Raw genomic sequence first — 26,240 nt, forward strand, 5'->3', positions numbered from 1 at the left:
GTTTCCCTCTCTCTCTCTGACCCTCCTCCTCCTGCACGCACTCTCTCTCTCTCTCTCTAAATTAAATAGATAAACTTTTTTTTTTTATAGAAAGGCAAAGTGGGGGCGCCTGGGTGGCTCAGTTGGTTGAGTGACCGACTTTGGCTCAGGTCATGATCTCACAGGTCATGAGTTTGAGCCCCGTGTCGGGCTCTGTGCTGACAGCTCAGAGCCTGGAGCCCACTTCGGATTTTGTCTCCTTCTCTCTCTGCCCCTCCCCCACTCATGCTCTGTCTCTCTCTGTCTCAGAAATAACTAAACATTAAAAAAATAAAATAAAATAAAATAAAATAAAATAAAATAAAGAAAGGCAAAGTGGACTGAGGTGGTGGCAGGTGCTGAATGCCTGATTAAGGTGCGAAATTATTAAAGACATTTGATCAGGAACCCAAATTCCAGAGTTATTAATCAGGATATTTAATCTGGTGGCAAGACATAACATGTATGGAAGGTGGGGTAGGTTATATTATATATGGAAAAACCTTTTGGGATGCTATTGTAATTATAACAAGGCAAAAAAGTGTTAAGATTCGAAACTACGGTAAGCCCAGTAAGATAAAGGGATCAGATAATAATAGTAGCTAACATTTATTGATCATTTACTATATACTCAGCAGCGTACAAAGAATTTTGCACGGGTTATCTAATTTTAACATCACAACAAGCTTTTGAGATAAAGCGGAAGAAACAAAGCTTTCCACTGTGTAGAGAGTCAGCAAGCAAAGGCTGACTTTCATACCTGCGTGAGACAAGGGGCTCCTTCTCTCCTCTAAGAGCTCTCAGATTGGTTGGAATTTCAAAGGAAAAGAAAGAAAGAACTCTGAGGTAATTCACAAGCTCGATGATTAATAAAAGACAAAATCTGTGGACATCATTTCATACAATAGATACAGTTATGATTTTAATACCTTTTTTCAAAATTAAGGTTTCTGAGATTTGGAGTTAACACAAAATGATGGTCTCCTTAGTAAAATGATTGAATACATTGGAGAGTCTTGACCACATTCACACTGAATGTCAGGAAAGATAGAGAAAGAATCTTCAACCAACGATGAAGAACAGGACACGTTCTAATTTTTTCTGGGGAAACTGCCTCAGTCCAAGCAGTCAGATAACAAGGTTCTTTGCTCACTGGATTATCCATAATTCATATACTTCTTTATAATTGATCATGTCAACAGAGGCAATTTGTACCCAAAATCTGAGTAAGGAATGTTTAGTTCCATGAGCTTGATTTCTGTCTACATAAGGCTCTTTGCCCAGTCTAATTGTGAGTTATAATTCCCTTTTAATACAGACTAATTATATATAACATATTATATTATATTTAATATATGTAATATTATATAACACACATCTCAAAGAAGGTTATGTACATATGTACGTGTGTATATATGTGTGGGTATACACACACACACACACACACACACAATTTGTAAACAATATTATCAGGCTTAGTAGGTTAAATAACTTACTCAAAGTTACACCGTAAAATTCAAGATTTTAAGATCATTAGTTATTTACTTTTTTTTAATTTTATTTTTTGGAGAAAGAGAGCACAAGAGGAGAAAAGGATCAGAAGGAGAGAGAGAGAGAGAGAGAGAAAATCTTAAGCCCTGTGCTGACCATGGAGACTGATGTGGTGCTCAATCCCATGACCCTGGGATCATGACCTGAGCTGAAATCAAGAGTCAATAGATACATGACCTGAGCTGAAATCAACAAACTGAGTCACCCAGGGACCCCTCGTTATTTGCTTTTTAATTTACTTATGTCTATCACACCAATGAAAATATGACGTTGATGAAGACAGGTAAATGGATTTCTGTTCACACGTATATCTTCCGTACCCTAATTACTGCCTGGCTGATTGCTATTGGTAGCCTAGATGAGAAGGTAGGTGGATGTCTGTCCTCTGAGTAACTATTCCCAGCCACTGGACTCTGTGGTTTCGCCCATGGACAACCAGAGATATTGAGGGATGAAGAATAAGGGAGAGGTGCTGCAGGTCAGAGAAAATGAGGATGACGGTAAGTATGAGTGAGAGTAGGTTTAAATGAGAAAATATTAGTATACTAATTCGTGTTTTTACAAAATATTTCCACCATCAGTTCATAGCTTGTCCAATTATGTGAGAGTTATGCAATTTTTGTTCCATCTTCCATCACGAACTAATGCCCTGTATGCTATTCAGTTTTAAGAATTTTGTTTAATCCATTATTTCCTATATGTGTTCACTGGAGGTTGGCTGAGTTGAGAAGTTAATATCTTTGTCTATACTCTGTTTCTAGGCTCTGAATACTAACTTAACTTGGCTCCTCGGGAGGAAAATTGTCTCTATATTTGTATTAAAATATGGAATTCTGCTATTTTAATTAATAGATTTAGAAGTCAATTAACACTGGGTATGAATAAAACATTTGTTAAACTAACATCAAAATAACTATCCATATAGAACATATTGTAAAATGTATTTAGATGTTTATTTTAGCTTTGAAAATACATTGAAAATTATTCTAGCATAGGTTGAGTTATTATAAAATATTTTCCATTAGATGGCTATAAACAATGGGTCTAAATGGATTCATCCTGGCAATAAGCTATAATTTTCTTATACTGCTTATAAAGTCCTATGCAAAAAGTTTAATTTCTATGATTAAAAATTATACCAAGTGATTTCACATTCACTGTTCTGTTTGACAGAATCAAAAATATAAATGCCCAATTCTGTATACATTTACTCAAAGTATTCCTAATTTGAAAAAGAACAGCATTATAATATTACATTTACTATTTTGTTCCCTTTTCTGAAAAAGGAACTCAACTTCTATATCTTACTCTCAAAAGTTTGAGAGCTGAATTACCTCTTTAAATGTATAATAAGATACTTAAAATGTAATTTAACTTTGGAGTTACACATCCATAGTAAATCTTTATCGTAGGGAATGAAAATATACAATTATAACCTCAAGTAAAGTTAAAAATTGTGCCAGCAAGAGAGCTATGATTAGAAATGGCTAAAGTAAGATCAACTTTGCATTGTCAATATTGTGTTATATAGTAGAATGCCTTTTCAGTGACACACACTAATTAGAGTTGGAAACAAAAACATCGAATTCGATTTAACCTAGAAGACTGTAATTTGAGTCTTACAATGAGTCCTTTATGGAAGCAAAGAAGTTCTGTCTTGTGTGATTATTTAGTGTATTCTCCGATCTGTAGATAATAATGCCTCAAATATGGCTATCCATTTCCCTCATCCTACACCATTGCTGCATCATCCCATCCATTGTTATCTCCAGGTGAAGAAATACAAGATCCATTTAACTGAATCTCCCAAGATCCAGATATATGTGTTTATGCCTCCATTATAGAAAAGCAAGCCTTGGTAAATGTCTCAGAGCCCACACTGACAAAGTATGAGTCACACCTTCAGGTACCATTAGAACCTCTATTATGTCCTTTCTGGAAACCAGAATGTCTAATGGAGCAAAAGCCAAAGTTTTAGGGGCAGGAAGCACACATTGTAGAAATGGCAGTCAGGGCCCCAGGCCAAAGCAGACACCATGGATGCTCTGTCCACATGCACTCAGATTTATCTTCCACTCCATGCACGGTTGCCCACATTGCGCTCTCACTTCACGACCCTGCACGCACGTGTTTGGCAGCATGAGTCTGCTAGGGCTGCGCTAACAAAACACCACAGACCAGGTGGCTTAAACAATGGAAATTTATTGTCTCACGGTTCTGGAGGCTGAAGTCCAAGATCAAGGTGCCAGCAGGTTTGGCTTCTTGTGAGTTCCTTTCTCCTTGGCTGGTAGATGGTCACTTTCTTGCTGTGTCTGTTCACATGGCTGTCACACTGTCCATGTGCAGTCTGTGTACTAATCTCTTCTTGTAAGGACCCCAGTCATATTGAACTAGGGATGATCTCATTTTACCTTAATTAACCTCTTCAGAGGCCCTATCTCCAAATACAGTCATATCTTGAGGTCTTGAGGGTTAAGACTTCAACATGTGAGTTTTGGAGGACATAATTCAGCCCATAACAGCTTTCTTCAGCTGTCACAGCTACTTTTCCTATACAAACAAGAATTAAATATGCCTGGGATTTACATTCTTCCAGCCATAGCTCTGAACGAGTGAGTGATGGGTGCAGAGATGAAAACAGTCTAGTTTCGCCTCTATACTCAGAGCCCAGAACTCCATGACTGGAATGAGCAAAAGTTATCTGCAGAGCTTGATAATGGCTCATGATTGGTCTTCCTCCCTTCCTCCCTTACCCATTTCCTTACTCTCCCACTATATTTTCTTGTGAATATATGCTAATAAACCACTTAGGCACAAATCTCATCACAAGAATCACCTTTATTTGTCTTTGGGACATCATTAGGGGTTGAAGTGTATCTCCCCAAAAAATATGCTGAAATCCTAACGTGTAAATGTGAACTTGCTTGGAAGTAGGGTCTTTGTAGACGTGCTCAAGTTGAGATGAGGCCATACTGTCCAACCCTGGCCCTAAACCCAATATGATCGGCATCCTTATAAGAAGAGGGAAACATGGAACACAGAGATAGAGAGACACATAGGGAGAATCTCATGTAACTGCAGAGACAAACGGAGAGAGAACCATGTGAAGAGAGTGGAGTGATGTGTCCATAAGGCAGGGAATATCAAAGATTGCCAGAAAATCACCAGAAGCCAGGAAACAGGCATGGGACAAATTCCCTCTGAGCGCCCAGAAGGAACCCATCCTGACGCTTTGATTTTGGAATTCTGGCCTCTGCTAGTGTGAGACAAAAAAACTTCTGTTTTGTTTTGTTTTGTTTTTCTTTTTCTTCTTTTTTTTTTAATGCCACTAATTTTGTGAAATTTTGGTATGGCAGCTCTAGGAAACTAATTCAGAAACCCAGCTGAAAATAGATAATTTCAGAAGTGGTCTTAAAAAGTACAAGGGAGAAAAACTTCCCTTCTTCCCTTCTAGATTCTTTGGCTGGTCTAATATTTAAATTAACATAAAACAGATTAACAGGAGGGGGAGAAAAAACCCTTTAATTTCATAGGTATGGAAACCCCAAAGACATCAGGCTGTCAGGCAGTCAAGCCACTGAGGCTTATTTGTCTTCCTGAGCCAAGGAGAAGGGACGGGGCTTTGGGATTCAAAGGGAAGGAAGACGGTTCACAGGAAGATGGGAAGAACAAGTATTTGGTAAACAAGTATTTGCCATGCCATCAAGCAGATGAGTCTTTCTGATAAAACGTTATCTCTGGTAATAGTTCTCTTTCTGGTATAGGGCGTCTAAATTCTTTTAGGCAGTTAAGGAAGAGGTAAAAGCAAAGAAACAACCTTAAGTCTTTTAGGCCTTGATTGGCTTCAGCTCAAGATAATCCACACCCTGAAGTGGCATGTTTTGGGGTCCCTTATCCTGTCCCCTCTCAGAAGCATACCCTTAGGATGTGATTCTGGACCTGGATTACTTGCCAGCTGGATGGTACCAGGGATCCCACTGTTGCAGATGAATAACTTAACCTCCCGCTCACCCTGACGTTACAATTGGTAGAACGTTCACCAGTGCCGAGGTGGGATAGGATACAGGTGGCAGGAGCCACCCTGATACTGAGCATTTCAGAGGTATGGGGGGGGGGTGGTCAGCAATGAAAAGGACTGTGCTGGCTGTTGCTAAATGCCACTGTTATTTTGAAGAAGAAAACTGGCACGCTCAGATGGGTTGATCGCAAACCAGGGGCACCGGGTACAAGTTAGCCTCCAGGAAAGCATTTCAAGAAATCCGCAATTTCTGTCACCAGAGGGCAGATGGAGCTGGTGCTTGGATGATGCACAGGACAGGGAAAACCCACTCTTCCTCCCGGGTGTCTCTCTTTCCTTCTCACATGACCGCTGTACCCACAATGCTCTGACACCAGATGTGTGAGACGTGTGGGGTTTTTCCACACAAACGAATTCCCTTTGACGCTCACTGGATGAAGTGCAATGTAACTCAATTCTGATGCCATCTACCTGGAGATAGCACCAGATCCCACACACTAAATGGTTAGCCCCCCAACACTTTCTCCCCCTCCTTCAGGTGCCAATTAATTGCACGTAGTAGGTCCCCAGGTTGCCCACAACTTCTGTCCACTTTGGCTACAAATCAGAGGTTCCCAGAGCCTCCTCCCCCTTGGATTTTATTATTTGTTAGATTAGTCCACAGAGTTCAGAGAAATACATGGTCACGTTTAATAGTTTATTAGACAATAAAAGATTTAGTAAAGGGCACAGACGAATGTTCAGATGGAAGAGACGTGTGGGCAAGGTATGTGGGGAGGTACCTTCTCTGGTATCCCACTCTTCCAGCACCTCCGTGTGTTCACGGACAGGCAAGCTCTCTGAACTCCATCCTGGTGGGATTTTTATGGAGGCTTTATCACATCAGAATGATCTATCATTAACTCCATTTCCAGCCCCTCTGCCCTCTCTGGAGAATGGGGAATGAGGCTGAAAACTCCAAGCTTCTAATCATGGCTGGGTCTTTCTGGTGACCAACCCTATCTAGCAGCTCACCAGGAGTCACCTCATCAGGAGGAAGATACTGCTGTCACCTAGTAAATTCCAAGGGATTTAGGAGCCCCCTGTCAGGAACCGGTTTCAAAGAACAAAGGTTAGAACAAACGATGCTCCTAGTTTTAGGAAATCAAAGTTTTACTTTGATTTAGGAAATCAAAGTTTTAGGAGCTCTGTGTCAGGACCCCAGGGCAGAAACCAATTTATGTATATATAATATTATTAAAGTATAATTAATTAAATAACATTAAAATTATTTTATATATATTTTATATATATATAAATATATATATTATATTTATTTATATATATTTATTTATAAATATATAAATATATATATATTTATTTATAAATATATAAATATATATATATTTATTTTTATTTATATATTTACATTTCTGTGTAAATATATACTTATATATTTATATTATATATTATAACTATATGTAATATAGTTATGTATTTAATGTAGTAATATGTAAATAATAATGAAATATATACATATATTAACATATAAAATTATTTGTATATAAATACATAAAATCCATTTTTTATTTTCTATTTTCTGTTATTTCTATTATTTAACATGCACCTTATTGTAAAAATAGGAGTATAATGCACACTGAATTCACAACCTTGGCAAGTCTTTAATGCTAAAATCAAAACCCTGATAGGAAAGAAGCATGGCTTAAGGCATTGAATGGAGACATATGGATGGATGTACTCAAGATCGGGGACCCCCAGAGGGTCCCTCTGGGGCTGTAGGTAGGGACTACTTTGTTTTGCTGAAGCAGCCTCCTCTTGCCTGAAGACCATGCCAAAACATCAACTGAGACAGATGCCTTGGAAGATAATAATTGTTCTCTTCAAAATCTGACCCACTTCCTCTCCTGTCTTCTAGTTCTGCAACTAGGATCACATCTCAGCAGGGGCCAGCTGGGGAAATGCTTTCTTGCTGGAGGAAAAAAGGAATTACTCACCAAAGGAATTTCAGTACGTGATTAACCGTAGCAAAAGAAATTATGGGTTGGGAGAGCATGCCAGGAAGTAGATCTTGATAGCATTGGACTGGGGCAGGGGGTGGGGGTGGTGAAAAATAAGCTTAATAAAGGAGAATTGGCCAATAAGAGAGCATTCTCCCATGACTGATGAGAGCATCTGGAATGGTCCTAATATACTGCTGGGATGGTTACAAGAAGTTTGTGGGGGGACAAAGACTCATATTAAATTAAGTTTAAATGACAGAACTGCCGTGGCAGAGTTTTGAGGACAAGATCAAAAGGCTCAGAGGAGTGAATATGCTAGAATGGTTCTATTGTATAACCCTTAGAGCCCACCAACTGGCTGGGTTCTTTGGAACCCAGAGAATGCTCTTGGAAGGGCCAGAGAAATGCTGTCATCACTAAGCTCATAAAGAATATGCTAGTGATGGGGTTACTGGCATGTTTGAGCAGCTCAGCAAGGTTGATGACAGATAATATCGTTAGAGAACTGTTGTCAGTGGGCACGATAGGATTCCAGAATAGCAGACAGCAAGGGCAATACTAAACCTTCAGGGATCTAGGATGATGGCTAATATACCAAGGTGTTTCTAAAGGAACACTAGATGGACAACTAACAAAAGCATGGTTTGATAAACATTATAAAAAGTTATTAAAATTGGATGAGCAGAAGCCTGATATCATTACTGCCTAAGGGATATCACTTCCTCATCCTGTTTACAAGGCTCAGCTAGTCCATATACCCACAGAAGATTCCTACAATGGCATAAGCATATACCGCATAAATTTCTGTAACACAAGTGTACATATTTTGCATATAATTTGAAGTTACAATCGGCAAGTCCTCTATGAACATTCTAGTCTCTCTATATTGGCTAGCAACACTTCCCATGTCTGGAATACCATTTTGCATCTCCTCTGCGAGTGTTACTCTGTTTTAGGGCTTCAATAAAGTCCTTCCCGATGGCCCCCGTCTCTTGGTCAACACCTCTCCCTCTAAAGATCAATCCTGTTCATTAAACATTTACTATTCAGGTTTAGTTCATTGTTGAAGTTTTCATATATGAAGGAAAGTCCATTTTTCCAACCTGATTCTTAGACTCTTGCCAACAGGATTAATCTTACACCCTAGAATTTAGGACAATGCTGTATGTGTAACAAAATATTATTTAGAATTTTCCATTTAGCATTTTAATTTCTTCCATTTTTTGAACTAGGAATGGACCTGTTCATCACTGCCTATAAACATTCATTACACCCATATATTTATCTTAGATTCTTCATTGACAGCATTACTTGAAATCCTTGAAATAAACCTAGTAGGCGCACTTAACATGGACTGATTAACTTGTGGATACATACGTGTAGATTAAATTTAAGGCTGTTTATTTTTTAATCTGGAATTATAAGCTTTTAACATCAAATGAGTCAAAGGAAAATTAATAGCCGCTATAGAACAGATACACAGTATTGCAACTCAGGCCTTTTTGTAACTCTGTCATCTATTTTTTCATAATGACTAAAACTCCCCAAAACCTATTATAGACTTGTTCCATAAATTATCATGCCAAACTGGGAAATGTGACTAGCTGTTTCCTAACTGCTGAATATCATCAAAGTGTCTTGGTCTAGAGAGACTTGACGATGTTGGGATCACCCCCTCTGATATCCAAATGCAGGACAGAACTTTAGAATTTAAGAGTCTCTGGTGCTGGTTAAGAAAAAGATCAAAATATAGATGGAGCAGAATAGAGTATCTATCTACATATACACATACATGGACACATAAGTTTGTAGCTTGTAAAATCTTCTTTATATATGATAAATCGCACAGGAAAAGAATTTAAAAAGAATCAGAGTACATACGGTGTTAGCAAAAAGAAAAAAGCCTAATTGTTTTGAGTACTTTTTTCAAGGTAGCGCTATCCCGTCATATACCACAAACCTAAAAGGGATAATTTACAGGATGATATAATCTCTTCAAAGATCTACTTATCCTCAGCTTCTTGATTAAAATCAGACATCTCTCCACTTGTCAGGGGCCCCTACTTCCTCTTCTCTTTAGCATTCGCTGATCACTGTGAGGGCTTCTGTGAATGGCCCTCACTTAACTGTTCTGTTGTGTTGAAATGAGATACTTGGTTCAACTACTAAGCCCACAGTCCTAAATTTTCAGTTTAATTTATGAGGCTTTTTATTTTTACCTCCTTTTGAGTCCTAAGGATGTTAGAGCAACCGCACAGAGACGACAGCACGTGTACTTTGCCAATCATCTGCTTTGGATTCTCGAAGTTCTATAGGATAATTATTCCTGTAGCAACCGGCACAGGAAGTGCCCTCATTCCACACGGACTCAAATGGAAAACATGCTGTGACAGGCTTAGAGCTCAGCCACAGACCTCGTATTCCCTCCAGTGTCCAGTGTTAAACACCACACCTGCCGAAGCCCTGACTGTGGTCCTTCCCTCCTCCCTAGCTTCCAGGAGGACCAATATGACTGCAGCATCATTGGCGATTCTCCCTACCAGACTGCTCCCTCCTCTTCAGTATTTTTCATAGGATCACTTTCGATACTCCCCTCATTCTTGTTCTATGACATACGGTCTTCTGATAGTATTATAAACATTTTGCTTGTTCTGAATGACCACTCATAATCACGACTGGGAGAAGGAATGATAATTCATTTATTTCCTTTTGGCTTCTTCACATCTCGTCTACTCTGTTTTCCTTAAAGGTCAAACTTCTGGGGAAATTGAATCTGTGTCTTTAAAAACAGAAAGAAGTTCAGAGAACATCTAAGAAGTATAAAAAAACGAATCCACTCCACCAAATAATTTCATTTTCATTACGAGAAAATGCAAAAATGGTCAAAGAACCATTTTCAAGTGAAAACCTAAACTTGTCCTGTTTTAAAACTACATAAACTATTTTCCTTAATACGGTCTAACTAGGGACCAGTTTTGTTCTTATTCTTACAAGCTAGTCTTTAGTTCATCTGATGTGAGGAGATGAAAATTGATGTTGATCAAGAGATGCCTACGTACCAGACTCTACACTAAACTTTCTACACAAATTTTCTCCTATAATCCACCAAAAACTACATGGAATACTAACTGCTATGGATATTTGACAGATAGGTTATTGAGGCACAGAGAGATTTAAAAACTTGCTAAATTTACATAGCTAGTAAGTAACAAATCAGATTTGTTGTCCAACAATCGGATTCCAGAATCTCTGCTGTTAGCTCTTACGGTAATTTGCTCCTCATCATTCTTAAAATGTGTATCGTCACTTTCGCACATCTTGGATGGCTACAAAAAAGTAAGTGACACCATCTCTGTTTCAGAGATGAAGTAAATGATGTAGACTCACTTGCCTAAGGACCTCCAAAAAACATAGCTACACAAAAAGAAAAACAAAAACTGTGGGGGGGAGCTGGCAGGAAACATAGATAGTTTTACTCCCCTGGTATAGTTGATTTTCTCATAAATTTTGAAGCCCACTTAACACTAAATTGTATTCAGATTCATATTCAAATTCTATAAGAAAGGACCTTGCTCCTGGATGGCTAACGGCACAGTTTTTCAAAGCACAGTCTTTAGGGAACAATTGCCCAGAGTTTAAGTTCCAATTCTTCCTCTTAGGGACTGTGAGACTTTCAGCAAGTTATTTAACCAACTTGAGGCCTGAGGCCTCCTGCAAGGTAAGGAGAACAATGGTATCCCCTTTGCAGACTGTTAGGAGAATCACCTCCGATAATACATGTTACTAATGTTTTGCATAATGCTGGACAGTGCTTATGTGAGCAATAAATGTTATCTTTTCCCATTAATATTTAAGATGGACAGGAAGCAAAATTGAAAGACAGAAAATATGAAAGCTGATTTTGTTTTTTTTTTAATTTTTTTTTTCAACGTTTATTTATTTTTGGGACAGAGAGAGACAGAGCATGAATGGGGGAGGGGCAGAGAGAGAGGGAGACACAGAATCGGAAACAGGCTCCAGGCTCTGAGCCATCAGCCCAGAGCCCGACGCGGGGCTCGAACTCACGGACCGCGAGATCATGACCTGGCTGAAGTCGGACGCTTAACCGACTGCGCCACCCAGGCGCCCCTGAAAGCTGATTTTGAATGGAAGACAGGATTTCTCTGTGGAAAATGTTCAGGTGCTACATAAGATGCGTGAGATTCAGAAGTGCCCCGGTGGCTCAGTCGGTTGAGGGTCTGACTTTTGATCTCGGCTCAGGTCATGATCTTGTGGTTTCTGAGATCAAGCCCCGCATCCACGGAGCGGAGCCTGCTTGGGATTGTCTCTCTCCCTCTCTCTCTGCTCCCCTACTAGTTCCCTTAAAACAAATAAATAAATTAAAAAAAAAAAAAAAAAGAAGTCTGGGAAATAAGAGAAGTAGGTACGAGTGGAAGCAGTTTAATTCATTTTAGCTCTAAATTTTATTTATTTATTTGTTTATTTATTTATGACTAAACTCTGCCCCCAGCACGGGGCTGGAACTCACAACCCCAGGATCCAGAGACCCATGTTGAGCCAGCCAGGCACTCCCTAATTAATTTTAGCTTTAAATCTTCACCTAACCCCATTGCTTAGAGATGTACTTTGTAATGACTGATTCTGTAAAATTGGATCATGCATGATCTCTATTTTTGTTTGATTCTTTGTGTTTTCCTTGCTACTTGTAGTTTTTTTTTTCTAACACTGTAAGTTACAGTCTCAGTAAAAAATGATTTAATAAAAATACTTCATAATTCGATGTTTCATTACATATTGGTAGCGTTCAGGTAAATCAGTTACTAAAATATGAGTTTTTCTTTGGGTCCAGGCCCATCATCAAAATAGTAAGGGAACAGAACAAGCTTTACCTTTACAACTCTGTTGGTAATAAGTAAGACTCACATAATGTCCATTGAATTAGCCACCCTCTCAGTCACTTAAGCGGCCTACCTCGGCTCAAGTCACGATCTCGCAGTTTGTGAGTTCAAGCCCCACGTCAGGCTCCGACAGCTCAGAGCCTGGAGCCTGCTTCGGATTCTGTGCCTCCCTCTCTCTCTGCCCCTCCCCCACTTGCACTTTGTCTCTTTCCCTCTCTCTCAAAAATAAATAAACATGAAAAACCTTAAAAAAGTAACAACTTAAAAAAAAGTTAGCCACGCTGATGGGCACTTGTAATTAACACTGTACCCACAGCGAATGAAGATACTTCTTTCTTAATAATCTTATTAATGACTCTATTCAGGACGCTGGCACGATGTTTGCATTTTGCGTGTGATGGAATTTTTGCCTTGGCTAACTGTTACGGCCCTCCAACAGGCCAGTGGCAGCAAGCCCCAACATTTGTCTTCACTCACTAAAGCAGGTTTCTGTGTCCGTGACACCTGAGGAAACCATCCACAATCCAGATACTTTCGAAAAGGACTTGTAGACTCCCACTCCCTATATTTCTGCAAATGTCCTGCCATATGCTCAGAGAGGAGTTAGGCCACCCGAACACCAATCATGTGTCATGTGAAAGGGCACAGGATGTTTCCTGGAGCATTTCCCAATTGCATTGTTTCTCTTTCTGAAACTGTGCTATGTGAGTGACCACACTCTTAGGGGAAAAAAAAAAAATCTACCAAGAACCCATCAGAAGTTTCTAAATCTCTCATTTGAAAGTGATAAATGTGGGGCGCCTGGGTGGCGCAGTCGGTTAAGCGTCCGACTTCAGCCAGGTCACGATCTCGCGGTCCGTGAGTTTGAGCCCCGCGTCGGGCTCTGGGCTGATGGCTCGGAGCCTGGAGCCTGTTTCCGATTCTGTGTCTCCCTCTCTCTCTGCCCCTCCCCCGTTCATGCTCTGTCTCTCTCTGTCCCAAAAATAAATAAACGTTGAAAAAAAAAAAAAAAAAAAAAGAAAGTGATAAATGTATGGTAGACTGGATTTTGTTTTATCCTCCCTAAGTTCATTTCCTTAAAGAAGAAATACATGGTTTTCTAAAGTTTGTTTCTTAAAAATCATTTCTATATTTTATTCACAGAATCTATGGAAATTCTAAGTGTTTTGTTTTTTGTTTTTTTTGGCATCATCACCTTGGCGATTTTTTTTTAAATCTAAGATCGGTAGCTTGAGAATGATGAAAATTAATTTATTTTTCACTCTTTAACAGTAAGGTCTTTAAGATGGAATTTTTAATATTTCTACCAAATTATGTCATTTGTGTCATCAAGGCAAGCAAAGTATTTTACATCATAACGTTTTCTAAATTTCTAGAAAGATGAATAAAACATGAATTCCAATTAATAGTATCATCAGTAATTTAAATACATCTCAGATACAGAGTGGCAGACTATTTAGAAGTTCACTGAACTGGAGATCAGAGTAAACCATGACATTTATCTATTTGTCTTAGTTCATGTTTTAGTATTCTGCTGGGAGGTTTTTTTGAATGCACTGCATTCCCTTCATTATGATGACAATGAATAAATCAAACTGTCTCAACATTTCATCACCTTGCTTTGTTTCAACTGTCAGTTATGACAAATTACTGAGAAGGACACAATTGCAAAAAGAAAGAAAACTGAATACTATGAACACACCATGAGTGCAAACTCCAGGAGAGCTGGTTTTTCAGGCATCACACCAGAAATTAAACAATGATGTAGCAGTTAGAACCTAAGTGTCTGTCCTGTTGAGTTTCCCACACCCTCCCAAAAGAGGGAACACAAAGTGGATGCCTGTGGTTCTATGTACTTTGAGAATGGGGACTAATAGATACGAGGGTTTACTAATGACTTTTCAGCATTAAATGGTAACTGTATACAGGTCCATCGTCACTCAAGTCCTCATATTCCCATCTCGTTTTTGGATTTTATTGTCTATCTGTAATCTTGCTTCTTATAAGGTTTATCAGTCTATAAACTAGAATTTTAGATAATTTTATGGCTCCAAATGTCTAAGCTAAGGTAGGCGCCAGGGTCTGCACTCAAAGAAAATAAATGATCTAAATTCAAGTCCTGACTCCCCTATTTACTAACCACTGACTTTAACTAGATAAATCTCAACTTCATTGGGCTTCAGTTTTGAAATATGTACAATGATAATGTCATCTCTCTTACTTTTCCCGCAGCATCATTGTGAGAATGGAATAAATAGATGTAAAAAAGTTTTGTACCTGCTGAAGTTATTAAACCAATAGGGACTTTTACCACTGACTGATGTATGTAGTAGGAAGGATTTTGCTTCTATGTCTTTGATTTAGAAAATATTTTTATGTCTGAGAGGAAAATGTTAGGCACTTTCTCCTTTTTTTTTTCAAATTTTTATTTAAATTCTGGTTAGCAAACATACAGTGTAATATTGGTTTCAGGAGTCGAGTTTAGTGATTCATCACTTACATATAACACCCAGTGCTCATCACAAATGCCCTCCTTGGTACCTATCACCCATTTAGCCCATTCCCCGCCCGCCATCAACCCTCTGTTCTCTGTAGTTAGGACACTCTGATGGTCTGTTTCCCTCTCTTTTTTTCCCCTTCCCCCGTGTTCATCTGTTTTGTTTCTTAAACTGCACATATGCATGAAATCATATGATATTTGTGTTTTTTATGACTGACTTATTTTGCTTAGCATAATATATGCTAGCCCCATCCACATCATTGCAAATGGCAAGGTTCCATTCTTTTTTGATGGCTGAATAATATTCCTAGGCACTTTTTAATATCCTTACTCTTATGGTAGTTTTGTCTCAGTTCAAGAATCAGGCAGTCAACAAATGATAAAGTTCCATAAAATCAACGATACACTTAATTGGCATAGTGACATGAAGACAACTTTACATCTACACTCAAAAATAAGTGGACAGATAGATTTATATATAAATACACATACACATATATGTTCCATTCAACAAAGTAGTTTGAAGTACTGTTTGAGATGTCTTATAAACGTGGCAAATTACTCATAAACACCCGTTCCTAGTTTTGGTAAGTATAGTTGTAATGTATTATCTAAATTAAATGGCCTTAAATTGAATAGTAACCATGATTAGATCTACCTTTCTGAATTGCCATTTTGCCTTATTATTCTTGGAAAAATCTACATGGTATTGTTCAACCAAATGCCAATGAAGCTTCTATGCAGATGTGAGAATAAAATGAACCCAATGTGATAACTACGGTCCCTTTTGATCCAGATCCGGTAGCTGAGTCCAATGTGTTTAGGGTTTCTCAAATGCAATGCTTTCAATCATCATTTGGTCAAAAATAATAGGAAAATGTAAGTTACTGCTATCTAGGAACTTTGACATTGAGTAAAATGTTACACACACACACACACACACACACCTCTACTGCAGCAGAACAGAACCAATTGAGCTTTACAACTTAAATGATCAAACCTTGTTATAGAACGTAAAACATCTCTACTACGGCAGCGTGGATCATGCAATGTATGGACCTTGGAGAATGAGAGCTGATTATTTTCTGAAACTTACCAGAGACAGACACAGGGCTGCTAATATCCCTCTCTACCGTTCTTGGTTTTAATTTGCCCTTTCGGGGAAAGTTCAAGCATGCCTCAGAGATCTTAGTACATGCCATCTGTACACTAGAGACTGGAATCTATTGAGTTTCAGTCTTAAACCACAAGATGTCAGCTTGTCAACTGTATAAATAAACACAATCACGTCAGTACCTTGCCACCCGCCCACCTCGGCAAATGCTCAGCAAAGTTTTATGTTTCAGAATTTCAGGGTCATGGGTAGTGAAAAACCGCCGATTGATTTTAGATGTCCTTTATATCACCAGTAGCCCAGAGCATTAAAGAAACAAAGGGGGTTAATTCAGGTTTACCACGGAAGATTAAATTTCCTCCTTACTCATTCAATTTCAAATCTCTGTGCACTAGACCCATGTAAAGTTTATTTACTCATGAACTTATCCAAGTCAGGCAGGTATTAACAATGCTTCTTTTATCTTTTATTTTCTTTGTTAGCTTCACCCTTAGTGTGTTCCTCTCCACCTTCCCCTACCTCCCAGTCCTGTTTTGGTTTTTATTTATACCTAAAATATTTATTTTTCCTCACGGTGAGATCATTCTAAATCCCATTCAGATCACTACAAACTATATTAATTAACAACAGGTCTACAATGGGTTGTTAGACAAGGAAGCCATTCTTCAAAATTGTCATCAGATCATTAATTAATAGGGAAGGATTTCATCTGAGGATGAAGAAAGGGAGACAAATGTGAGAATACAGAGCTGAAGCTAGAATTGATTTTAAGAGATCAGTTTTCCATATCTGTTGTTCAGTCACAGAACCTGCATTGTATTGTGTCATGGTCAGTATTGGCTCACCTTTATCCTCTACAAGCCTTCCCAGTAGATTTCCTCTGGGCCACTGTAAGAGAATACTATTGACTTCCCAATCATGGCGAGTAAGCCAGCTTGTCCGGTCAGATTACTTATTATTAATTCTTTGGGCAAATTAGCTCATTCTAATATAGAGGTAGCTCATTGTTCATTACTCATTTAAGAAACTTATTGAGAGCCTACTATGCACTAGACACTGTGCTAGGAAATGAAACAAAGAAATAAATCAGGGAACTTGCAGTCTGTTGGGGGAAATAGATATCAAACATGTAATTACATAGATAATCACCCAAGTAGCTATATATTCACACCAAATTCATGAAAAAGTTCAGCACAATCTTCTTAAGTCATAATGAAGGTTTTCTATTTTTTTCTTCTAATTCTAAATGAGAATGTGTTTTTCTTCGAAAATGATAGCGAGGAAAAGAATTTCTTCCCGAAACTGTAAAATAAGCTTTCGTTGGAAGAATAGGAACAGAACTAAGACAATCGGCTCTTAATGAAATAGGGAGGTTGCTTAAGCGGTCAATTAGAAGTAGGAATGATTTCAGGGTGCCTGGGTAGCTCAGTTGCTTCAGCCTCCAACTCTTGATTTCAGCTCAGGTTCTGATCTCACGGTCGATGAGATTGAGCCCTGCGTCGGGTTCTGTGCTGACAGTGTGGAGCCTGCTTGAGATACTCTGTCTCCCTCTCTCTCTGCCCCTCCCCCACTTGCTCTCTCTCTCTCTCTCTCTCTCTCTCTCAAAATAACTAAACTTAAAAAATAGGAATAATTTCATTATATATATAATATAATATATATTATGTATTATATTTTATATGCTATAATATAATATATTACATAATTATTTAATAATTATAATAAATTCCTGGGGCGCCTGGGTGGCGCAGTCGGTTAAACGTCCGACTTCAGCCAGGTCACGATCTCGCGGTCCGTGAGTTCGAGCCCCGCATCAGGCTCTGGGCTGATGGCTCAGAGCCTGGAGCCTGTTTCCGATTCTGTGTCTCCCTCTCTCTCTGCCCCTCCCTTGTTCATGCTCTGTCTCTCTCTGTCCCAAAAATAAATAAACGTTGAAAAAAAAATAATTATAATAAATTTTATAATTATATAATAATTATTATAATATAATATATCCTTATATAATCCTTATATATCCTTATCTAATCCTTATATCCTTATATATATCCTTATATAATAATTATATAATTATTTAATAATTATAATAAATTTCATAATTATATAATAATTATTATAATATAATATATTCTTGGCATTGATAGAATATGTATAATATATATACACATACCCACACCTATTTTCTTCTACAGACTTCTACCTGAAACCATCATTTTCCTTTATAATAGTGAAATTACCATCTATGAATGTATGTGAAAGAGGATTACTATTTTGGGAATCAAAAAAACAACATGAAAAAAATCGACCATTGGAAGAAAAAGAAAATTTTAAAATAAGGGATGTTGTTTAGAAATCTCATGGTGCCGATCTTCACAAAAAGATTACTGTCTTTTTTTTCCTAAGTTTAATCATTTTGAGAGAGAGAAAGAGAGAGCACGAACAGGGGACGAGCAGAGAAAGAGGGAGAGAAAGAATCCCAAGGAGGCTACACACTGTCAGCATAGAGCCCAACGTGGGGCTTGAACCACAAATTGTGAGATCATGACATGAGCCGAAATCGAGTCAGATGCTTAGCCAACTGAACCATCCAGATGTCCCAATGTTGCTTTCTTTCCTTCTTTCTTTTTTTTTTTTTAATGTTTATTTATGAGAGAGAGGGAGAAAGAGAGAGAGAGAGAGACAAAGCATGAGTGGGGAGGGTCAGAGAGAGAGGGTGACACAGAATCTGAAGCAGGCTCCAGGCTCTGAGCTGTCAGCACATAGCCCGATGTGGGGCTCGAACTCATTAACTGGGAGATCATGACCTGAGCCGAAGTCGGACGCTCAACGAACTGAGCCATGCAGATGCCCCTATTGCTTTCTTTTTAATGGAACAATATTTTTCTGTTTTCTGAAAACAAAACAATTATTTCATTAGATTTTGTTTTTCTATTAAAGGAAATCTAAATGCAATTTTGCCCATGAAGCTTCCAAAGCTTTGGGCAAGTGTTTTCTAGTTTCCAGAACCTGGATCAAACCTTCTTCTGGAGCTATTGGTGACATATATATTACATAGATTTATAACTATAAAATGATTTGAATCTGTACCTTTGGTAAATACACTATTTTTTTAAGATTTTATTTTTACATAATCTCTACACTAACATGGGGCTCAACCTTACAACCATGAGATCAAGGGTTGCATGCTCTACTGACTGAGCCAGTCAAGCATCCCTGGAAAATGCACTATTGACTCAAGTGTGACGTCTAAGAACTCATCTGAGCATAAATGCCAGATTCCATATGAAAAATGGTGCTTTTATAAAATATAAAATGTATAAAAAGTATAAAATGATGGATATCCCTAAGCATTCTGTGTCTGTATCATCAGGATGGATTTTTCCAGAATTTGGGGTAGATTGTAAACCTTAGTTGAAATTTCTCATCCCTGGGGCGCCTGGGTGGCGCAGTCGGTTAAGCGTCCGACTTCAGCCAGGTCACGATCTCGCGGTCCGGGAGTTCGAGCCCCGCGTCAGGCTCTGGGCTGATGGCTCAGAGCCTGGAGCCTGTTTCCGATTCTGTGTCTCCCTCTCTCTCTGCCCCTCCCCCGTTCATGCTGTGTCTCTCTCTGTCCCCAAAATAAATAAACGTTGAAAAAAAAAATTAAAAAAAAAAAAATAAAAAAAAAGAAATTTCTCATCCCTTCTGACTACAAATGGGCCACCAAGCTAAGCAGTAAACTGGCAGAGACTGAGGGCACTGCAAACCAGCCGTGAAATTGTCTCAAATTTGGTACCTTTGAGGACATGCAATCTGAATGTCTATCTTTTGGAAGGTCATGAAAATTCTGTTCTAACCTTCTTTTTATCTCTGTCTATTCCTCTACAATAAAGCATATTTTATTTAATCAATCTCTAACCCAAAGGTTATGTTATGTTGGATTGAGCTGAGCTAAAAATGTCCATGGCAGTCAAGCATGGTAAAATGAGAGAATTATGTAATGAGACCCTGCAAACAGTGATGTACTATTAAATGAAAAGGAATGTGATAAGAGTAACAAAAATGAAAGAACAACAAAAAGGTCATTTTGGTGGTCGTGGGCCATATTTGTCCCATCTTCACGATATTTCACTAAGCTATATAATAAAGGAAATGAAATTCTATGACAATGGTAAAAAGAAAAAAGGCCTTAGTTACGTAAGTTTTCAAATTTTGTCATGTTATAGCTGTTTGTGACAAGAACCACTTTCGCAAAAACATTGAATGCATAAACATTAAACCAATTAACCTTGATGCTTGAATGCCAATGAGATGGTATTTATACCGTAAGTGGGATTTGATATTTTTCAGATTAAGTCAGCACCAAAGGAAGAATTTATTCTGAGCCTATTGTTATGTGATGGGAGCAATGTATAAAAAGTTTACATATTTTAAAATCCCCTATTACCCACAAGTCATTGTGTAGATTACAGAAGACTTTTTTCAGTTACATTCCTGCAGCCAATTTTAGACTGAAGCTTAGGGATTTTAAACCTTTCCAGACAATAAAAGGAGGTACTGAGGAAGGCCGTGGACATTTGTTATTTTGTCTAAGAGGTGTTCCACCTGATGCTAAGGCCAATTGTATCTTCATTTGGGTCAATCCAACCAACACGCTCTAGTAAGGTCTTCCAGTCACAGTACATCAACACTCTGTCCACAGTGGACTATTTTACGTAAAGGCCTCTTATCCAAGCTAGGCCAATCAGAACACTTTTCCAGGATTTTTCTTCCTAAACAGAAGAAACAATGTTTCTCTGGCAGAGAAGCATCAGGTAGTGTGAACGACAGGAATGCTGGCTGTCAAGTTTCCTTCTCTTAGAAGAGAAACTACTCTAATCAGTGCAGAGATAAGAGAAAGAGAAAGAAACCTCTAAAATCATTCAACTTCTTAGTTCTTTTTTTTAATGTTTATTTATTTTTGAGAGAGAGAGAGAAAGAGAGAGAGCAGGGGAGGGGCAGAGAGAGAGGGAGACAGAATCTGGAGCAGGCTCCCAGGCTCTGAGTTGTCAGCACACAGCCCGATGTGAGGCTCGAACTCGTGAACTGGGAAATCATGACCTGAGCCACCCAGATACCTCTCTAATTCCTAGTTCTAGGAGTCCGAGGGCCAGATCTATGGTTGAGTTGCAAAGATACCCTAGTGTCTTTCTTGTGTGCTTCTCTCTTTCTGACTAAATTTGTGGGAGTTCAGCTTCTGCACTAGCAATCCTAAATAATCCCCAAACAAAAATCAACAATATTATTTATATTAATAAGAGGTTAGTATATATTGAGAGGTTATTTTAATATTGAGGAGAGGTTAATTAAATAGTAAAATGATACAAGCTAGTTGAAAAGTTTCCCTTGCTCCTAATGCTATGTATTCCCCCTGGTGAGTTCTGAGAACCCTCCCTAGTAAAGCCTATGTGGCTCACTAGAAGAGCTCGGTAAGTATTAGGAATTCCTTATTAGTATCTATCTGGACCTTTACGCAGAATTTGAACAGTCTGGCCTTTTGCCCCTTTCCCATTGAGAGCTACTTCAGTTGGCTTTAGTTGGTTTGTCTTCCAATCTTCCTCTTGTACTGCTCCTGCTTTTATTGGCCCATGTAGGACAAGCTATTCCTCCTGAATGTGACTTTCACCCTTGGGCATATAGCTACTAAGGGCTTTTTCAGTGGGGCACCTGGGTGGCTCAGTCGGTTAAGCATCATCTGACTTCCGACTTTGGCCCAGGTCACTATGTTCCAGTTCATGGGTTTGAGCCCTGCATTGGGCTCTGTGCTGACAGCTCAGAGCCTGGAGCCTGCTTCCGATTCTGTGTCTCCCTCTCTCTCTGCCCCTCCCCTGTTCATGCTCTGTCTCTCTCTTTCTCTCTCAAAAATAAATAAACATTTACAAAAATGAATGGCTTTTGCAAGGTCTCCTTTTCTCACAACATTTTTGCTACTGACATTATAGAAGGGTAGATGCGATTTCTTCACAGCATGTCCACAGGGGCAGAGAATTGAATTTTGATGCCTTCAAAGGTTTAACTATTATTGCCTTATATTATCAATCTTCTCTCTCTCTCTTTTTTTTTATGGAAGATACTGTCTATGCTTGCAAGAGTATGACCTAAGCCATCAGGCGATCTTCCATTTATGATCTGCTGATGGCAATCATCTCATGAGGCAAAAGTACAATTTCAAAATCTGGACTATTTAAGAGTAGACTATTTGTAAATTCCATAGGGAGAAGAACAGTAAGCTTCCTTTCCAGAATAGATTGTCCAACGTAGTGCAACAACTTGTGTGTTTAGCTTGTAAGTTCTGGGAGGGTGGTAAATTTTCATGTTGTTATTAACCAAGTTCCCATGCCCGAAAGAGCATCTAGAATTTGGGACGGCTAACATTTTTTTTTGGAGAGCTAACACATGACTGGTTGGAGGCCAAATCATTTTGCCAGATGACAGAAAAACTGTTTTAATTTGTGGGTGTGTGCTCCTACAGTGTGCAAAAGCCCTGCGGATGATTTGGGTGTGAATACGAATTCATCTTGAAGAAACTTAGTCTAATAGAGGAAGGAGACAATATCAGAAACAGGTATACTGACAATTCAAATGAACTGGTTCTGCATTCAAGATCTAACCAATATGCAGTTTGCTTTCCAGAGAAGCCAGCACTCCTTTCTATAGAGATTTGAACTTATGTTGTAGAGGACTGGCTGTTGAGCTGGGTCTTAACATGTCAATAGGATTTCAACAGAGAGAAGCTCAAAGTCAGAGAATGCCTCACCCTTCACATCAGTCTTAAAGTCTTTTCTAAGTCTCCACAAAACCAGCAGAAATAAAACATAGTATGTTCAGATACTTGAACTACCTTTACTATAATTTATTAAAAGCACTACAGTCTCTTTAAGACGCAAGCACTTTAAGCAATTCTGAGTGCCCTTCCAAGGGGAAAAATGTGCTGCTTCTACTATTTCTCCTTAAAGTGAAATGAGTCACTTGAAAAAAAGTTTCTTTTTTTTTTTTTTTTGTAGATTTCATGTTTCCATTTTAAGCATCTGCATGTTAACACTGAGCTGACGATTAAAGAAAAATACAGGTATTTTGAGCAAAGGAATGATATTATTTTCCCATTACTTAGCTGCTGACAGGACTCTGCCCTGCCAATCTCCCTCCCCTCCTCCTCGCCTCGGGGGCAAATTTTAAAGTTGTGACTCATCAAACCACAGTTACACATCCTGAACTTTAGTAACTCCTTCGGCAAAGCAAGTTTGTTCACAAAATGGATTTTTTTTAAGGTTTATTTATTTTTGAGAGAGAAAGAGAGACAGAGCGTTAACAGGGGAGGAGCAGAGGGACAGGGAGGTACAAAATCTGAAGCAGGCTCAAGGCTCTGAGCTGTCAGCACAGGGCCCAAATTGGGGCTCGAACTTACTAACTGTGAGATGGTGACCCGAGCCGAAGTCGGACTCCCAACCGACTGAACCACCCAGGTGCCCCTGGATTCTTGACTTATTTCCTCAGCAAGTCTCTTATGGGAGTGACCTTCATTACACAACAGTTCTTGTCAAAGCAGTACTTGTCACAAAACCCTATCTATAGAGTGTTTAAAAATATCTCATAGTGATATGGAACCTAGTGCACTCTACGTAGAAATGTAACTTAGATGTTTTGGTTTAAAGGAAGTTTAGGAGATACTGAGTTTTCAGAAGTCCATGAGGCTCTTCTTCCGATCTTCATTTCATTTCCATATTGCAAATATCAAATGCTATAAAGAATGTTTGCCTAACCCATCAATTCTAATCCTGGTGAGTTTTTTTGTGCCCCCTCATCACCCAACTAAGCCCCTATTCTCTTTACACTGAGAGTACTTTAAACAAATTTACCTGTGTTCACAGCAAATATGCCTCAGCTCCAGGCAGCTGACTTCTTGTTCACCCAGATGGAAATTAAACTGCAATGTGCATAATGTAAGCACCTGCCAGAGCCTCTTAAAAATGCAAGAACCTTAACCAGGCAACAGGGATATAGTTTCAAATAGGAGGAAAAGCTATTGATGAAGCGTAAGGATTTTAATTCTCTGGATGGTGCACTGTAACCCCATTAGCTGAATTTAAATTTCTTGGGGTTCTTCTGAACCCAGCTATCACCTGAGGAATTTAGAATTATTTCTTTTTCACATTTTGCTTATTTTTAGTCTTTCCAAAAGACTCCTGGTTATGTAGCAGATTTAGGGAAAATGTTAGAATTTGCATGTTTGGCTTTGAGCTTAAAGATGATCTTGGTTGGTTATAAAATGTGTGCAATGGTTCCCACCCCCACCTTTTTTAATCTTATATTTTGATGCTTATTTTAGGACAGTTTCATGATCTTCCATATTTGTATGGATGTATGAAAATATAAAATACCTAAAAAATTAAAAGAATGGTTTTTACATACTAGCTAGCTACACAGAAGTCACTTCCAATATATTTTTTTTACACTTATGGCATTGCAAGACATTTCAAATCATTCAGTTATTAAAATTGGTCTTAAATTCCACGCCATCACGGTGTGTGGAGAAAAAATGTGATGTGTTGTTGCAAAATTCAAGCATCAACTGTTATCATTATAGTTACATCTGTCTTGCAACAGGGAAGTGAAATAGGTTGCTTTAGAGCCCTGTCAAAATCCGAGATAACCAGATAACAGATACTGTAGCCAAAATATTTTTAATATTTTCACGATATTAATACTTTAGGACATCAAGAGACAAAGATCAGCCAAACATTTATCTCGCTGTTCAGCTATTCCTTATCTAAAATAATGCAAACAAAATTTATCTTTACTCTTTGTCAGTGAGATAAATTTCTTTTCGACTGCAAGAAGTTTTGGCCATCACATTTCTGGGGATGTGCACTAACGGATTTGTTGATCTTTAGCTACAATTCTGTAGGCATGACAGGGCAGTGACTTCATGAGGGAGGCATCTGACCCATCCATTGCCTCCCCTAAAACCGTGGGAATCTCTAGTCCCAACTCTGTTACATCACGGAGGGAAGGTTATCAGAAAGGAATAAAAGGAAAGTAACAATATCTTTGAACAAAGGGGAATTTCTCACACAAATACATCACACATTACACCTTATCTCCATTATAATAAATGTATACTTTATCCCTGGAAACTGGGCTCATATATTTAGCAGGAATTACAAAAAATAATAGTGAGTTTTCACAGTTTGCTAATTCACTGAATTTTTTTTCTTTTTTTTTTTTTTAATACTTGCACATCTGCAAATTTTTTTTAATGTTTATTATTTTTGAGAGAGAGAGAGAGAGAGAGTGAGCAGAGGAGGGGCAGAGAGAGAGGGAGACACAGAATCCAAAGCAGGCTCCAGGCTCTGTGCCGATGCAGGGCTTGAACTCACAAACTGTGAGATCATGACCTGAGCTGAAGTGGGACGCTTAACTGACTGAGCCACCCAGGCGCCCCTCACTGAATTTTCTACGAGGAAAAAGTTACTAATCGTATGTCCGTGGGGGCTTCAAGTCTATATAGAGGCATTTAACCAAGCATTTCCTCAGTTAAATAAGAAATCTGTAATAGTTCGCTTGGGCTGCCATCACACATTGGAGGCCCAACCAACAGAAATTTAATTGATCGCAGTTCCGGGAGCCTAGAAGTTGGAGATCAAAGTATTAGTAGGGCTGGTTCTCTCTGAGGGCCATGAGGGATGCTCCAAGATATTCCTTTTTTGTAGATGGCTGCCTTCTCCATGCGTCTTCACTTGGTTTTCCCTATGAATGTAGGTGAGGTTTCTTTCTACTGCTTTTCTGTCTCTGCCCCTCAGGACTACATTTGTTCTACCCAAGGATGAGGTGTTCCTCTTTTTTCTCCCATCAAACTGCCACCTACAAAAGGAGGATATGTGGAGTTCCTCAGTGGAAGGGATATCCCACAACCCAAAGGGCAGTAACTCTTGTTCTATACCAGATCTCTGTTCTCCCAAATCTCCTGGAAGCTTGTTCCATTAACTCTCCTCCACTCTCTTCCTTGAATGATTTTATATATTTTTCAATGGAAAATATATTAGATTTTCTAATCCTACATCACAATTAATCTCTTATTGCTCTCCATTTTCCCCCTAGGTTATGTAAGTATATGTGTCTATCTAAC

The sequence above is a fragment of the Leopardus geoffroyi genome, chromosome D4 (assembly GCF_018350155.1).
Source record: "Leopardus geoffroyi isolate Oge1 chromosome D4, O.geoffroyi_Oge1_pat1.0, whole genome shotgun sequence".
Classification (NCBI taxonomy): domain Eukaryota; kingdom Metazoa; phylum Chordata; class Mammalia; order Carnivora; family Felidae; genus Leopardus; species Leopardus geoffroyi.